Source organism: Ptychodera flava, chromosome 11, assembly GCF_041260155.1.
Source record: "Ptychodera flava strain L36383 chromosome 11, AS_Pfla_20210202, whole genome shotgun sequence".
In the NCBI taxonomy this organism is placed as follows: Eukaryota; Metazoa; Hemichordata; class Enteropneusta; family Ptychoderidae; genus Ptychodera; species Ptychodera flava.
In genome coordinates, this window is record NC_091938.1 from 37433970 (window position 1) to 37450026 (window position 16057).

General features: G+C 37.3%; 1 long non-coding RNA gene and 1 other non-coding gene across 2 annotated transcripts; both read left to right on the forward strand.

The window, feature by feature from the left end:
* The first annotated feature begins 5480 nt into the window (after positions 1-5480).
* LOC139144206 (uncharacterized) lies at positions 5481-9069 on the forward strand. The gene is made up of 3 exons (XR_011554786.1): positions 5481-7359; positions 8506-8655; positions 8953-9069. It is a non-coding gene; the product is annotated as an uncharacterized lncRNA (long non-coding RNA).
* A 528-nt stretch (positions 9070-9597) lies between these two features.
* Positions 9598-9686, forward strand: Trnam-cau (transfer RNA methionine (anticodon CAU)). The gene is given in 2 exon segments: positions 9598-9634; positions 9651-9686. It is a non-coding gene; the product is annotated as a tRNA-Met (tRNA).
* The last annotated feature ends 6371 nt before the right edge of the window (positions 9687-16057 follow it).

Below are 16057 nucleotides of genomic sequence, written 5' to 3' on the forward strand. Positions count from 1 at the left end.
TGATCATTTGGATTGAAAGCAAAACAGGTGAACCTGTTACTGTTAATTTTTACCCTTGTATTGACATATCACAGTTTACGAAGATAAGACTGCTAGAGTGCGGACTATATAATTCATGGCATAACATAACATCGACGAATAATGTAATAAAATATCAAGAAGGTGACCAACCAAAGAAGACTAAATCAATACGTCCAGGTAACTACAATATTGATACGTTAAACAAAGCAATCGGGTTGAAGCAAAAAATTAATTTTGAAAAACATCTGCCGACAAACCACGTTCTTCTAACTTTGGCTAAAGATGTTAAAGTTTATTTCAATGCTACAGGTAGCTTCGCCAACGTCGTTGGCTTTTCAGATAAGCCAGAGGACAACCCAGTTATAAAAAGTACTATGAGTCCGAAGAAAGTGGATTTCTTAACAGTCACTAAATATATAGTTCATTCAGATGTAGTCGATGTTACTGGAAATTATGTTTCATTTGGTTCGGGTGCCTCCGGAGGATACATACAGGGGAAAGTATCGAACTGTTTACAAATACTTCCCATCCGGGATACGAGAGAAATAAGTGAAAAGGTTACTTACGATTTTAAAAACGGAGCAATTTCTATGCCATTGAGAAAAGGGGGAGATTACATGAATTCAATGCGTATCTGGATAACAGATCAGGATGGGAACATGATCGATTTCAATAACTGGCCAATTAGCTTTTGTATTGAATTGCTGTAGTAGTCCCGAAGCGGGGCCGGTGTAACCCTATCGGAAGATAAACCATCCCACGACCAATCCTCCAGCAATATAGATCATCTCATATTTCTTTTGCTCAGGACTGGGTTGATAATAATCTGAGAATTGAACTGCCCCTTCGGAACGGCTTTGCACCGCTTCTGCTTCTTCCAGGATTTCTGCATCTGTATCTCTTAATTCTGCCGCAGCATGTGCGTCCTTTGCCTGATTTCTCTTTCCCAGTCAGCCTGTAGTAATCTTTTTCTGACCAGACGTTGCGATCATGTTCAAATTTTTCTAATGCTTTATCATGTCGGACCTTTCTTCAATAAGAGCGTCACCATTACCAGAAAGCTTTTGTCCGATAATATTTCCTCCTGTAAATGCCGTTGCATTTAATACAGCACCGAGAACTGTCATTCCTATAGCTGAAGCCATGACTGTGTATGATATTACAAGGTATTATTTTAATTTTCACTGTATATAGGTCCCTACGGAGTATGTCTGATCCAAGTGGCTTCGGTCTAGGTACAATTCGTATGCAAAATCTTGAGCTTGAAGATCTGAGTGATGTTAAAGTTAACAATAATACTAAGATGGCTGCTAATCATAATAAGGATTACGTCCTTCGTTATAAAGACCGCGAAAAATATTTCGTTTTAGCCAATGCCGCGGTGCAATCCCACGAGCATGCTGTAGAATTTTCCGAACTTAAAGACATTGATGAAACTGTAATTGACGCCACAAAGGCTTCGAATGATCCTACTCCTTTTGCTCTGACATGGGATGGGATAGTCAGAAATTCATGCCTTATAATGTGCCGCGTAACATCTTAGATATATTGGATAGTGAAATTGCAGGTGTTGCTGAACCACCAGGAACTCCGAATGTGATTTATTTTGATAGCAATGTAAACAAATATAAATTGTTAGATTTTCGTAGTTGGCTTACTCCTACGAATCCATACATTGCACTTCTTGGTATACCGATTCATCTTAAAATTAGTCCTCTTAATACAATAATGAAGGCAGATAATACACTAAGAAGGTGGATAAACGAGGGGGAGAATTATTGCTCGTATACAGCTAGCGGAGTTCCAGTTAGATTATTTTGGGACACAACTTTAAAGAAACTGGGTCTGAAAAGTGTCGTGATGAGGCAGCTGTTCTCACTTTACAGACTGTAAATCAACAGATGACTGATAATATGAAAATACTTCAACATGGTACAGTTCTCATTAGATGTGTAAAGTTAGCTACTGGAGATGAATTTGACGATTTGGTTGGATATTATGCTATGAAAACAGATAACAGAACAACTTGTGATATTATCATAAGTATTGATAAAGATCGGGGAGGGGAAATGAGTATTGAATGTTTTGTTGGTGGGAATAGAATAGAGAACGACTTAGGAACTACATTTGTACGTAGAGATAAAAGAGTGAACACTTTAGATATCAGTACCATTCATCTGAAACGTCTCATATTATTTGAAGTAATGGTCTTCCGTCACATTTTAAGTTCAGAGGAAATTACTAAAATTTTATCTATCAGGTGAACAAGTTCGCACCGATAGGAACTCCGTGTTCAACATCAGCTAGACTCCGCGACCGGCCGGCCGGACTGACAACGGGCTCCTTTATATAGGCTAGTTTGATGGTGATGACTCACACGGAATTTCCCGTACACCTTCGGAACGTGTATAAACATGCTCAGCAGGGAATTTCCCGCTTAGTTCAGGACAATGCACTGCTGCGCCAAAATTGTTGCGCATGCGTGAGTTCGTATATAGGTCAGGGTCATACTTTAGTTACATGGATGGTTAATTTTTCCTTCGCTTCATGTAGATAAATGAATAAAATGGGGTGTAAAATTCTTATTATCACAGTTTGCCCACCTTTTCTTTACTACTGAGGTTGTACCCTTTCTTGCATGGAAAAAATGATAAATTGATGTGTGCAATGTGCAGTCTGGTGCAATATGAGAGGTTTTTTCAATTGTGTCTTTAAAGTAAAACGGTTAGAACACCTCAAGGGTGAGGAGTGCGAGAGGGTTTTCCCTTCTCGCGTCGAAAATTTTGAGAAAATGATGTGTGAAATGGTGCAATTTGCACCAAAAATTGAGTAACTCCCCTTCTTACTCTCCACATTTTTAGCAACACCGCCTTGTAGCTTTCAATTTTTTGAGTTACCCCTCACATTCCTCAGCGATAAATAATGACAGATCCCTCAATAATAAGCTTAAAAGGGTGCCGCACTCATGAAATGACGCCCGCACGGAAAAGTACAAAAAATGCAGTGTTTCCTGCATATGCACATCATGATCGTAAAAAAACAGGCATGATGCCATGATTGCATAACTCACGATGGCCAACATTTTGTGTTGTTGTATTCTTTATTTTGTTTGTCAAATGATTAGTTTTTGAAAATGACAGGAAATCTAAAATGATGTCAAAACGTTTGAATTTACATGCCACTTTCGACCTTATGACAGTGTTATACACTTTTTCCAGTCTTTAATGGGTCTTATTCAAAGAAAACTCTCGGAAAACTGAGGATATTTTGAGATCGGTTTTAATAGTACACACTCGCAGCTATTGGGGTATGTAGACCTTGGCGGGGCCTAGGCCCTTTTCGTCAACAAACAAACGAACAACAAGAATATAGGCCTATCGGAAACTGAGTTCCAAGTGGTCCCCACAGGCTTACTGTAGCACATGCTACATGTAGTATGGAGTGTAATTCATGCAAAAATTAGCACCCCACTTTTCAATACCACTCATCCTTTTCAATACCACTCATATATATATATATAAATATATATATAAATGTGTGTGTGTGTGTGTGTGTGTGCGTTTGTGTACTAGTACTGTCGAGACCATGTAGTAAGGAATTCCGATACTTATCAAGACCAGACTTGCGTAATAAAGCCAAAAGCCCTGGCTTTATAATGTTAGCCTTCCAATGGCCTAAGAACTGCCTAAAAAATGCCTACTAACGTTTTTATCAACTGGCCTCATTTTTCTACGCACCGGGAAAATGAGTGTGAAATTTTGTGTGTGAGGTGCGTGCCTCGCCAGGATCTACGCACCCACAGTTTGCCTAACGAGCGCCACCATTCGACAACGTTGATGTCAACACGAGCGCCACCATTCGACAACGTTGATGTTAACACGTACGCCCTATTGCAGGAGGGAGGGAAAACTCCAAATGAGGCCACCTAAGTAACCTAAAACGGAATTTACCGCGCAACGCATAGCCGGTGTACCTCAGTTACAAGTTAAATTACAGAAAGTGGGATTCCATCGTAGCACACGCAGACATTGAATTATAAATGAAAATTACAACAGTGATTTTTTTCCATTCATATTTCGAGCCGTGAGATCGTAATAATATTTTGCTATCATCATAATAAAATGACTCTTAGGGGGTCGTTACAGAGGTCACGGTCCTATGCTATGTAAATTTGTGACGTCACCAGCAGTTTTGTCAACACAGCGGGAGATTTAAAGGACGTCGGTGTCGCACAGGCACGTAAAATAGTGGTTTTCTGAATATTTCTGAGGTGTCATTGACAAAAAATGTGTCGATAGTAACTGGTGTGTAACAAGTAAGAGAATACAAGAACAAAAATCATTGGGATAAGATTATCAACGGAAATTTCAAGAAAAACTTCGTACTTTGGAGTCAGTGGTTATCGTGCAACCTGGACACAAATTTGTCGTTTGGTCCAAATTTTTCTCGATCGCAAAATTTAATTGGGCATTTTACGAAAAAATAAGATCGCTGAAGGGAAAACAGGATCCTTGACAAGTGTTCTGCAAAAACTGTATAATTCTGAGTGCCCAAAAGATTTATCCAGATTTTTTCTGGTGCGGCCTGTGTAGCGTCAGGTTGTTGCCAATGGCAACGTATATATTTATCATCCATACATTCATATTTTTGCTATCTCTGATATTTTGTTGGCCTGAACGACGTAGATTGACCTCTATTGTGTTGACTGTTGTGATTCATTTACTATTTGGATGCATTTTTTTTAACTTTTGACAATATTTAAAACTTTGGCTTTTGAATTTTTATTTTTATTTTCAAGCAGTTTTGTAACATTAAGTGAAATTGCCCCTAATACAGGAATTTTGACTAATAGAGCATGCTCTACTCAATCACGATAAGTCCCTATCAATATCCCTTGCAATATTCCTATCTGCTAAGAAAACAGTGAAGAGATTAAGGCCTACATCTGTATATGTACACTGCATCTGCTTTGTATAGGGCCGTTCACAGTTTACGTCACTGTTCTATAATTAATATGCAAAAATAAATATTTGTCGGCATTTTCAGATAACGCTTTTGAAAATTACGCATGCAAGAATGACGAAAATACATCTCAGTGGGTGACTGCTAGTGTAACAATGAATACTAAAAAACATATTCACGACTCTGAGTATTAGCTGCAAAAACGGCCATGTGTGCAACATTGATAAAATTTGTCCGCATTTCAAGCTGCGTGTGCGATGTCGCGCGCGTACGGCTATATTTAGAAACAAACCTGTAACCGTGAACAGCGCTATTATCTAAACATCTTTTTAAATCCCTTACTGTTTCCGTAGGATTGAAATAATAAATAATGAAGTTTGATAAATAAAATATACATAGAATATTGCCAGGGAAACTGATAGGACTTATCAACATCCTTGCAACATATTTCTTGCAACTACAGTAATACACAACAAATACTATTTCTTTCAGCTTGAATGGTGTGTTAATTGCATTTGACAATGTGAAGTTACATTCAACCATTTAGTGATATCCTGGATGATCAACCCTACATTCATTTTGATACCAATCTTGATATGATCAATCTCGCACAAATAGAAACCTTAACCTTAATTTATAAGTGATCGGAGAAACTTAAATTTCAAGGTGCGTACTAGCTTAAAAGTATTTTCCGTCTTGTAGCATGGGCATACTTAAATCACAACAGCAACTGTCCCACAGAGCTTAACTGTGATGGGGAGGGGCCATTGAGGTACTCTCGAACAGCAGCATATTAATTGGTCGAGTAAATACCTGTACAGTACTTAAATATTTGTAAGAGAGGCATGTAATAAAAACATTATAGCCCAAACAAGGGACTATGTACCCTCGGGGCAGGAGACCATTTGCCCTCCTTACGTCGGGCAAATGGTCACCTACCCTCGTGCACATAGTTCCATGTTTGGGCTATAATATATATAATTACCCGGTAACAATTAGTCAACAATTAGTGAGCTGGTACATCTCAACTCAAATTCTGTGCATGATTTATGTTCAATGGGTTAATTTTATATGTGGCCTCAGACATTGTTTTTCTCATCTAGTGTTTCATAGAGGTTCCAGCCAGGCGGCTGAGCAACAAAGTAAGGATGAAAATATTGGAGGTAGAAACTTACGAGTAAATTTTCTGTAAATAAGTACATATAGTTTATCCTTTAAATTAGGCCACAGTGATGAATTCTTTGTTTCACATCCCATGCACATGGGTTTTTGGAGGTTTCATGAAAAAACACTGTATTTCAACAGGACTTTCCCTTTACCTTTTCTGCCAACAAATCATTGCTTACAAACTTTGTAAAGTGTTTTTGCATGGTTGCAGAATATTGCATCGTTGTGCAAATTATGAGGTGAAAAAGAGGTTTCTGGTTTTCATTGTGGATATTATGTTTGGTAGACATGGAATAAAAATATTAAAGACTAATCATGGAAATTAATTTGGCTTGTTCCATTTCCAACTGTACAGTTGCTAGATATTATTATACAGTGCCTATATATTCTCATGTAGGAGTAACTCGGTATCATTTGGAATCAGAAAATGTATTTACATTTGTAAAGCTGTACTATCGATAACTGTTCCCCTGTTTTTATTATTTTGTCCTGTGTATCAAGTGTAGTTTCTCGTCAAACTCTGTAAAGCATGATGAATGTAAGTTTTTAGCCAATGAACACAACTTATTTGTGTACAATCACTGCTGTTTAATGTTGAAAATTGAATTTACATCTGGATTTAAAGTCATTTGACGACAAAAAACAATCAGACCATACACAACCACATCCTGTATTAACAAGCAGAAAACTAGATATTTTAGGAAGCAAGAAACGTTATAAACAAGGATACACAGAAGAAAAATAGCGAAGAATGTCAGAAATTACAGACAGTAACCCTTTGCTGCAGATGCAAAAAATTGTAAAACACCAATGTTGAGAAGTCCCTATCAATGTCCCTTGCAATGTTCATATCTTCCTAGGGAAGTGAAGAGATTTGATCAGCACTTCATCTGGATATATACACTGCTTGAACACTGCTGTGCATTAAATCAGCTTTTCTGAAGTTCCTTGCTGTTTCCTTATGAATATTTGAATACTGCATGGGAATTTGACAGTGCCTTCAATATCAAGTTTGGTATTTTATATTTCTTGCATCTGCATTATAAATCCTAAAGATCAGAAAAGGACAAGCGATAAAAATGTCTGTTTACTTTTCAGTACCAAACTCTGCAAAAGTCAATAGAAAAACTGACCTGTAAAACTGTGCAATTACAGAGGATTCACAAGAGGTTAATACACAAGAAATACCATATGATAAGTAATCCGCAGGTAAGTATTTTCTGGCAGGAGACTACAGCAATGTGAAGGATTAAAATTTGAAGCATATATAATAGTAGCTTTGCATGTGGGCGTTAGGTTGTTTCGACCGGCTTCACCTACAAGCACTGTGCTGCAAAGTGCGATGAAGAGAACAATAATCATGCACTTTTGCACATTTACAAAAATACTGAAAAAAATATCCTCTAACTGAAACATGCAAAATTTGCGATGAAGAGAAGTGGAGACATGTAGTCCATTTCTGTTTCACTCGTTTGGACCTGCTTTTCCAAGATGAAAATGTTCACATCTGAATAAAATGCCTGTACTGATTGTTTCAAAATGTCATATTATCTTCATACTGTCGATATATTCAACCTTTTTCAAGTTTCTCAATATCATTCCATAGCATTCAAAACATGCGTAGCCGGTATTGCCGCCGAACACGCCACCATTGCAAGCGTGTAGGAAAACTAGACATTGTGTAATATTGACTTCTACACTGAAAAGGGTTGCAAATAATGTCAGTATGAGGATAATATGATATTTTGTAATGAACAGTGCAGGAATTTCATTTATATGTGACAATTTTCAATTGGAAAGCAGGTCCAAATGAGTGGAACAAATCGGCCACTTTCATGACCACCGTGTGACCCCTACATCCTGGCATTTTTGTTGGTATAAGTTTTACTAATTTGAGTTCAAACTCTGCAACCGTGAACCTTTTGATCATTGAAATTTGTGTACTCCAACTCATCCTTGAACAAAACTTAGGATTTTATTAGTCACAAAGGGAGAAAAGTTGAAGGTTGTATGATGCCATACCAACAGAAATACCAGATTGTAAGGTCACTCAGGGCTCAGGGGTCATGAAAGTGGCCTATTGGTTTGCGTCATCTCAACTTCTATTCATATCCTGTGGCAGGCTTTTCCAAGCTTAGCATAAATATGCAAATTGCCTGAAAACAATTTTCAATATCAATATTATTTTATAGCAAGTGACTAATTTGCATCATTTGTGGGTGAAGAAGAATATTATTACTGATATTTTTTTGTTGTGCATTGAACGAGTGTAAAATACAAGTAATATTTCAAGAGTATTACCATACAAAATAATTCTGTATATTGAATAACTGGTTAAAGATCTTTCTTTACCAGATGAGGTGCGTCAAGTCATATCTAATTCTGTCATACCAAAGGAGAGTTCACCAATTACAGAAAGCCCATCAACAGATGAGACAGAGCATTGCTTCGTTACAGAGGCACTGCATTACTGAAACTGCTGGCTGCATCAGACAACATGAAAAGGTGATTTTTTAACTTTTCCCTTTAAGTGATGATCCCTCATGTATGACAGGTGTCCAGAAACTTGTAATAATTTCTCACTGAATTACATTAGATGACAGTTGGTTTTACTGGAACACCACCTGCACATTTTTTTACAAAATGCCATCCAACAAGAAGGTTCAGCACTGTCACTTGTTATGCTGTGATTACTGAAGAAAATGAAATATGTTAGTATCATGTCATTCTATTTCTGAAACACCGGATATACACTTGATAATCTCAACAAAACAATCCATTTTGATGCATATTGCATGATAGTTGCAATTTCAGGAAATGCATAGAAGATGCCAGACAGGTGGTACTAGAGCTGAGAGCAATCCCGATGAAGATTTACATGGTACGAAAAGTAATTGTCTTCAAAAAATCAAAGCACTGATTGGATTGACAACACTTAAAACCATTATTCATCTTCCAAAATTAGGTCTCTTCAATGGCAAAAGATGACCATGAAGAGCAAAGGCGTAAAATGGACCTTGCCTCAGTATGTTTACCACTTATGACTTAAAAGTAATTAAATTTGGATGAAAATTAAATTTGGATGAAAATGTTTTTAATTGCTTGAAACAGAATATCGAATCAATAAAGTAATGTTTTGTATGTCTTTTTCAAATTTACACCAGATAATAATAGCTTAATTGTCATGTTGCTACAATAAAGTCATGTCATGATCACTTTTCCCTCACACTCTCTTTCATTAACCATGTCCTCACTGATCTAAAAAATTGTAATTGCTTCTTTTCATAGCATAATGTCATCATACTTATAATATCACCCCAATTAACATCTAAACTCTTTCTCTTTTTACATACTTTCTACATCACCCAATTTAGTACTACATCCCATCACATCCTAACTATCACTAGCTTCATTTATCTTTCTACATCCAGGATCAGTTGTTTGTGAGACTCTATAGCTCAGTGGTCAGAGCAACAGATCCATGTTACAGCACAGAAGGGATCTGGGGGTCCCAGGTTCAAACCCTGGTGGAGTCAATGTACTTTTTCCTGGCATTAAGTGTCCAGCAGTACTGAATGATGTATTTGCTGCATCTCTGTTCCATCACCATTTTCAATCTTCCACATCTGGCAATTAAAACACATTTCATTTTCCAGGTTTATTCCATTACAGATTTTACTGATGAATTTACTTCCAGTGGAATACCATGTATCCTGAGTTCACTGCTCCTGAAAATGAACAAGTAGATATCAATGAGCACTATTTATAATAGTTTAATTCCAAATTATTTGTAGAAAGTTGCACATTTAATAAGATTCATGAATTATTTTTATTGTTAGTTGTACATGTTATTCAAATATGAATGCAGATTTACAAACAGATGAAACTGTAGGAGATGTAATTACTGGGCATTTCATTTTTTTTTTGAATTCTCACAAGAAACTTCAGTAGATGCACACGAACAAAATATAACACAACATCCAAAAGTTACAGCTAATTGAGCTTCAAGTAATATTTTATTTTGTACAGGTAATGGGGCATTTACCTGAAAACGAACTCTGGGATAAGCTTTATTCATTATTAAGTTTTACTCTCTTTTTTTAATCCATATGCAGGACAAGAAGCTGACGTGTGTGCAATATCTGGATGCAAATATCCGGGAAGTAAACGTTTACAAACCTTGCATGGTGTGTATGAGCTAAAAGATGATATTGTGTTAAATATGAACAACAAAGACCACATTAAAACCTGCAACAGACATTTCAACAATGAAAAAAACCGTGGCCACCTACATGGGCACACTAAATACCAAACCAAAAATAATCTGCCAAAGTAGTCTCTGTCACAAAGAATGCAATGTAAGTCAGTCACAACCATGCAATCTGCACTGTGTGACACTTGGACTAACAAATCCCCAAACATACCAAGTCACATGTGATTTCTTAGATGAACATGAAGAAATACCATAAGAACAGTGAGCTTTTATGAGTTGTTTACGGTAATATTTTTAACCTTTACTTGTAAATTATTAAATGTGTACATTTAATCTCATAAATGACTAAGTCAATAAACTAAAGAACTGCTTCAACAAGCTTCATTTGTATATGTATTGTTTGTATACTAATAGCATAGATGAGTTACTATTTCATTGTAAAGTGAAATAAAAAATCGTGTCAAGGACACAGTCGCTTCCATATAGTGTGCTAGGCAGATTTCAGAGATTTTTAACCAAAAATGGGATAAATTGCCCCAAAATTCAAATTTCACTTACAATTTGGGCATACATGTATCTAACTTAGCTCAAAGTTAGAAACCTGCATAATACAAATTTCAAAGCAGTTGGATAAGTCATATTTCAGAGAAGACTAATTTTGGACCAAAAATAGGGAAAATTTGAAAACAAAACATCCCATTTTGACCAAAATAACCCAGAATTTGGCTGTATTGCTTGACAAAGTCACTGGAAAATAAAATAAACATATTCAAGTCACTGAGAACCATCCTTTCACCAAGTTTGAATGAGATACCTGACATAATTTCATATTAGAAAAAAGATTATGATGTATGATCAGTCAGGATTTTTAAGAGACACATGAATGGAGACATCATAATGACAGCTGTTCACCCAGCAGGGTGCAATGAAACAGATGTTTTTGCAGTGCCAGCTGTTTAAGGTAGTTTTAATATTTTTCATATGATATATTTGTCAAACTCATTGGGAGGACAAAAATACAAGAAAAATACTCAAAAGTTACAGCTTATGGAACTTTAATTTGTTTCACATTGTGTGATTGACCCTTTTTTCTGCTCTGACAAGCAAACAAACAAATTTATTTTTGTGACTAACTCTGGCAAGATGAGTTCATATCAGGGTGGTGTAACACTGTGTCACACCACTAATGACTGGTCAAACGGTCTTGTTTATTAGTGAAATTAGAGAAGAAAATGAGCATGTGATTCATGGAATGGATTTGTGATGTTGACAAATCAGAAAGTTTCATCAATGTTTTCAAGAAAGTAACTGCCCTAGATAAAGTTGAAGACAATATCTCCTTTTGATCTAAGCCCTTCAAGCCACAGTCTCCATTGTACTGATCCTCTCACAGATTAAACATTGAAAAGTTCTTAGATAGGGTGAACTTGAACATGAAAGAACTGCAGTACTCAAGTGGCATACTTCAGGAAATATGACATCAAATCAATTCCAGCAATCATAATCATTCAAGTAAATTACCAGGTCCAATAAACAATAAAAAAAACAAACAAACAAACAAACAAACAAACAAAAAAAGATCAATGACAAAATCAGTAGTACAATCTTGAACCACTTTATAAGATCAGCGCCTAGTTAACCAGGCTAGCTAGCATGCTACACCCGTCAAGATTGAACTAGAGTGACATGTTATTGTACAGTAGCTGCCAAATTACTGTTCTGAGTCAAAGTCAGGAATGCTGTCTCTCATCATCTGAGTGACAGATTTGTCATATTTGACCTTTGATTTTTCTCACTTTCTGTGACAAAGCTGCTACATTTCCGGTCGAAATTTGCAAGATAGATAGCTGTTTTCACATCCTCAAAAAGAGTGTCTCAGATTTCCCCTTTCATTGTTTTAAAGATGTGGGCAGTTAAATGTGTTGGACTAAAATTTTTATTGCTCAAAAAAAGAAGGGCAAGCATAAGAAATCTGTGACACTGCTTTCAAGCATATAACAATATCTTTCCATGATATAAATTTCAGACAGAAATCTATCGTGGATCCTTGGGTCCTATTGATTTTCATAACTTTCCTAAAATTGATCTTCTGAAAATCAACAATGACATCATTTATTACATGTAATGATTCTAGAATTTCATTGAATACTAATTATGAGTATTATAACAATTACCTGGTGTTTCTACATGATAATTGGTGGTGTCACGGTCCCTCCACACCGTGGTGGTGTACCGGTACATGACAAACATGTGTTTATGGAGCTATGTGAGAGGTCGGAAATCGATAGTCTGCGCCCCCCATCTGCGCTAGCGCATTTCAATCTGCGCTATCAATCTGCGCTCCCATTCTGCGCTCCCATTCTGCGCTCTCCAACTCTCAGGGTACAGATCATGTAGTGATTAGAATTCAAAGAATATCCAAGGTAAAAGGGACAACATATTACATTATTGTTTTGAAAACTTGTATTTTTGTCCATTACTTTTCCCGAACGACTTTGCTCGAACTGTCTATAGTTAACTTTGTGGTAGATGGTTTGTTGCGTTATATGTGTCCGCACAGTAGGTCAACCTAATGTCCCCAAATAAAAATACATGGGTGAATGCAAGTGTTTTCACTGGCTAACTAATTTTTCTCACTGCTTTACCTCAGTCAGAAAAGATCGGACTGAACAGTTTCCGAGTTTGCCGAATCGGCACAACATCTTGCTGAGACACGCGAAGACCGAATTTGACTGTCGTGTCTGTTTTCAAAAATATCTTCACACAGACGTACGCATGAACTGTGTTCAGAAAGGTAGAACACTGCGGGACTAAACTGTGGTCACTGAAAAGCTAGAATTGTCATTGTGGAACAAAAAACAAAATTAAATGTCATCGATATCGTTGACGTGTCATTATGTTGAAAATCCAGTTCCAAAAATTACTTATAAGTCACCAAAGTATCGGGAAAGTCAACTGCACAACCTAACCGATCGGGTATTTCCCCATGAAGGAGCGACTTTGCACAATTTTTAAATATTGGTTATTTACTGTCCAGTATCGAAGTTTGACGTCCCATATATTTCTGTTATAGATAGACATATATTTCTGTTATAGATAGATATATATTTCTGTTATAGATAACAGACTTGGAATATATGTTGAGTCCCATATCAATACTAGACGTCACCACAACGACGTACCTTGTATCTGGGCACGCTGGGTCTGCGTGATCGTCGATTATCCGATTTTTATCGGCGATGTTGGGACTCTAATACCGAGACTACACTTGTCAAATCGCTGGTAATTCTATCCGATAAATATCTGAGATTTCACCCATGAATAGATCTGGCTCAGCTCGGCGTTGTCAGTCTAACTCTAACTTTGATACAAGCACTGTACGAAAAGTCACATTTGTCATATGCTTTACCTGGGTGATACAAGACTTGTCAAAACGCAGGTAAGTATATCCAATGTAGGTGCTACTGGAGATTTCATGCTGGTTCATATCTTACTCAACAATCCTAATTTCCTGAAAATATCCGATATCACATAAAAGTGCAATGTCGCAGTATCCTAGTGTCTACTGTCTATACCGATGAGCATGACGTCGTCGCCATGTAAGATATGATTCTAGGTTTCGATGGATTAAAGCATATACCGTACTGCTGCATATGCGGCTTTGTTTGACCAGGAAACATGACGAGATACGACAGTTCTAAATTACCATGAGGGATACCTCTTCTGTTTTTAGCTCCATGGTATTACGAAGCCTGTCTTTCCAAGGTTTGTGGAGGGACAGTGTTAAAAGTTATGACAGAGGGACCGTGATACAAAGCGTAAAAGTTCTTAGAAACTCATTTCGATGCGATGTGCAATGATGACCAGATGCTTTTACAGACCCAGCAAGCTAAAGAGCTAAATTCGGGACTATCTCTATCAGTTTTAGCTACTGATCTTCTGAGCAACAAGCGTTCGTAGCCAAATAAAGAACGTCAAAAATTTTGGGATAGACGTTAGTCGACGTAGTCTTCTTGTGAACGTCCTTGAACCAGAACCGCGACCTTTATTTTTGATGCGTTCCGTTGTGAAAGGATTCATATATGTATCGAAATATACATATTCACGTGACTGAACTAGTTTCGTGGCTGAATTTAGCTATTCGAGGTTTTAGGGGTCAAAGATAAGCATTACGTAAATGATTCTATTTTGTCGAGATGGTGAAACATCGCCTGCTGTACCGTCTGTTCTGAATAGAACCGCCGGTTTCCATGGTGACCATGCGACGTCTGGGCTGTTGCCCGATTTTCCCAGCGGGTTTCTAATACATGTAGTAACTGACTCTCTTGCTCCATTGCTAGTATTGTTGAAAAAGGGGATCAGATGTACGAATCTCTCTTTTATAAAATCCTTGACAAAGACTACCAGCTGTTTTCTTGTATGTACGTTTCACTTCGCAAACGGGCTCAATTTGAAAATTAAAAGCTAAACACCAAGGATGTAAAACATTTTAGTGGGCACTCTCGCCGTACTACCAGCGGTAGCGAAGACAAATTACAAGGCGTCCTTGTATGATTGCCTCGTTACGTCGTGTGCACGCACTGTTGACAGTACAGTGGTCATGACTTTCTCTACCGCGAGTTCCACATATTGTCCATTTATATGTAATATTTCACGCAGGAACCTGTCTGAAGGGGCTTCGCTACACTTCAGCGAGATTTTTCCAATCATAACTTAGTCAAAGAGGGTCTTTTTATACCTCCATGTTTTAAAATAAATCAAGTTTGCCTTCAAGTTGCTCTCTATTTTCGAATTGAACGTGCCCTGTCGCGCAACCGTTTTCCTTGATATAAGGTTGTAGCTAGTATTGGTAAAAAGACGTCGAGTGCAACCGCCCAAAACGCAGAGTCATGTTTTGGCTAGAGTTGGATATTTCGTCTTCACATCTGTGGAAAAGTTTGCAGTAATCTCGAATGAATCTATTTAGTTTTCACCACTCAAATTAACTGTTTTATTGGTTTAGCTACTGTAATAGTGATAGTTGGGTTGAAAATGAGCTGATAGAGATGCTCAGCTTGTGAAATTATTGAAATTAAGGAGACATGCTCGTCAGGGATTGTGACTAGAGAAAGATTTACGGACTGACCATTGTTTACAAGAGCGGAACTTCAGTTGCAATATTGTTTGTGCTAATGTTAGTTCAATCGTTCCGTATGAACATGGTTTCAACAATCAAAAGAGAGAGTGTGAGCACATACATTTATGAGAGAGTGTGTCTATGGAATTATAGTACGTAATTTATTATCTTTGCAGACGTGACACCACCTTGCCTTGATTATATCGGGACAGGTTGACGCGGTGACAAGGGAGTACATTGTCGTTTCTGACCTCCTCGCATGATATAAACATAAAGCTAGAACGGATGTCATAATTTGTTGATCAATGCCATCTACGATCATACATGAAAACAAGGGAGCAGCATTGAAAGTGCCACAAAAGTTGTGCAGTTTTAGTCGTGGGTCGTCCTTGTGGACAATTGAAAAAAATATTTACAGCTCGAACCAACCACTGAAGTTGAAATGACTGGTACAAATCAGAGTGTTCCAAGTTCACGGGCATTCACTTCTTGCATGATAGGACTACATGTAAATCGCCTTCCTGTTATCACGTGCAAATCTTGAAAAATCGCAAACATCTCGAGAAAATATATCTATC